The sequence below is a fragment of the Arachis hypogaea genome, chromosome 11 (genome assembly GCF_003086295.3).
Source record: "Arachis hypogaea cultivar Tifrunner chromosome 11, arahy.Tifrunner.gnm2.J5K5, whole genome shotgun sequence".
Classification (NCBI taxonomy): Eukaryota; Viridiplantae; Streptophyta; class Magnoliopsida; order Fabales; family Fabaceae; genus Arachis; species Arachis hypogaea.
The window spans coordinates 114,741,162-114,743,199 of record NC_092046.1 but is presented as its reverse complement, the minus strand read 5'-3'; the positions used below and the strand labels follow the sequence as shown (position 1 = coordinate 114,743,199).

The 2,038-nt window shown below is 32.6% G+C and overlaps 1 non-coding gene across 1 annotated transcript; it reads right to left on the bottom strand.

Annotated features, from left to right (window-relative positions):
• Window positions 1-1,551: 1,551 nt before the first annotated feature.
• Window positions 1,552-1,659, bottom strand: LOC112724653 (small nucleolar RNA R71). Its single transcript, XR_003163807.1, has one exon. It is a non-coding gene; the product is annotated as a small nucleolar RNA R71 (small nucleolar RNA).
• Between the last annotated feature and the right edge of the window lie 379 nt (window positions 1,660-2,038).

Genomic DNA, 2,038 nt, shown 5'->3' with positions numbered 1-2,038 from the left:
ATCTAAAAATTTCATGCATTGCATCTTTTTAGTGTTTTTCTCTCTCATCATAAAAATTCAAAAATAAAAAAAAATATCTTTCCCTTTTTCTCTCATCAAATTCGAAAATTTGAGTTGACTTTTTCAAAAATTTTTTAAAATCAAGTTGTTTCTTATGAGTCAAATCAAATTTTCAATTTGAAAATCTTATCTTTTTCAAAATCTTTTTCAAAAATCAAATCTTTTTCAAAATTCTTGGTTATTTTCGAAAATTTTAAAAAAAATATTTTTCAAAAAATCTTTTTCTCATTTTATATCATAATTTTCGAAAATAACATAATCAATTAATGTTTTGATTCAAAAATTTGAAGTTTGTTACTTACTTGTTAAGAAAGATTCAAACTTTGAGTTCTGGAATCATATCTTGTGATTTCTTGTGAATCAAGTCATTAATTGTGATTTTAAAAATCAAATCTTTTTCAAAAACTAATTTCAATCATATCTTTTCAAAATATCTTCTTATCTTATCTTTTTCAAAAATATCTTTTCAAAATATCTTTCCTAACCTCCTAACTACTTATCTTTTCAAAATTGGTTTTCAAAATTTGTTTCAACTAACTAACTAACTTTTTGTTTGTTTCTTAACTTTTTCAAAACCACCTAACTAATTCTCCCTTTCTAATTTTCGAAAATACCTCCCCCTTTTTCAAAAATTTCTTTTTAATTAACTAATTATTTTTATTTTTATTTTTGATTTCAAAAAAATTTTCGAAAAAAAAATATTAAATATTTTTCAAAAACTATTTTCAAAAATCACTAACTCCTTTTCAAAAATAATTTTCGAAAAATCCCTCCTTCTCTCTCATCTTATTCTATTTATTTATTCATCTACTAACATCTCTTCCTCACATCATCACCAAATTCGAACCCCCTCCTCTATCTGTGTTCGAATTTCTTCTTCTTTTCTACTAACAATAAGGAACCTCTTTACTGTGACATAGAGGATTCCTCTTCTTTTCTTTTTCTCTCCTCTTTCTTATGAGCAGGGACAGAGAAAAAGGCATTCTTGTTGAAGCTGATCCAGAACCTGAAAGGACTCTGAAGAGAAAATTAAGAGAAGCTAAATTACAACAATCCAGAGACAACTTGATTGAAAACTTCGAACAAGTAAAGGAGATGGCAGCCGAACCCAACAACAATGCAAGGAGAATGCTTGGTGACTTTACTGCACCTAATTCCAATTTACATGGAAGAAGCATCTCCATTCCTGCCATTGGAGCAAACAACTTTCAGCTGAAACCTCAATTAGTTTCTCTGATGCAGCAGAACTGCAAGTTTCATGGACTTCCATCTGAAGATCCCTTTCAGTTCTTAACTGAATTCTTGCAGATATGTGATACTGTTAAGACTAATGGAGTAGATCCTGAAGTCTACAGGCTCATGCTTTTCCCTTTTGCTGTAAGAGACAGAGCTAGATTATGGTTGGATTCTCAACCTAAAGACAGCCTGAACTCTTGGGATAAGCTGGTCACGGCTTTCTTAGCCAAGTACTTTCCTCCTCAAAAGCTGAGCAAGCTTAGAGCTGATGTTCAAACCTTCAGACAGAAAGAAGGTGAATCCCTCTATGAAGCTTGGGAAAGATACAAACAGTTGACCAAAAAGTGTCCTTCTGACATGCTTTCAGAATGGACCATCCTGGATATATTCTATGATGGTCTGTCTGAGTTATCTAAGATGTCATTGGATACCTCTGCAGGTGGATCCATTCACCTAAAGAAAACGCCTGCAGAAGCTCAGGAACTCATTGACATGGTTGCTAATAACCAGTTCATGTACACTTCTGAAAGGAATCCTGTAAGCAATGGGACGCCTATGAAGAAGAGAGTTCTTGAAGTTGATACTCTGAATGCCATATTGGCTCAGAACAAAATATTGACTCAGCAAGTCAATATGATTTCTCAGAGTCTGCATGGAATGCAAGCTGCATCCAACAGTACTCAAGAGGCATCTTCTAAAGAAGAAGCCTATGATCCCGAGAACCCTGCAATAGCAGAGGTAA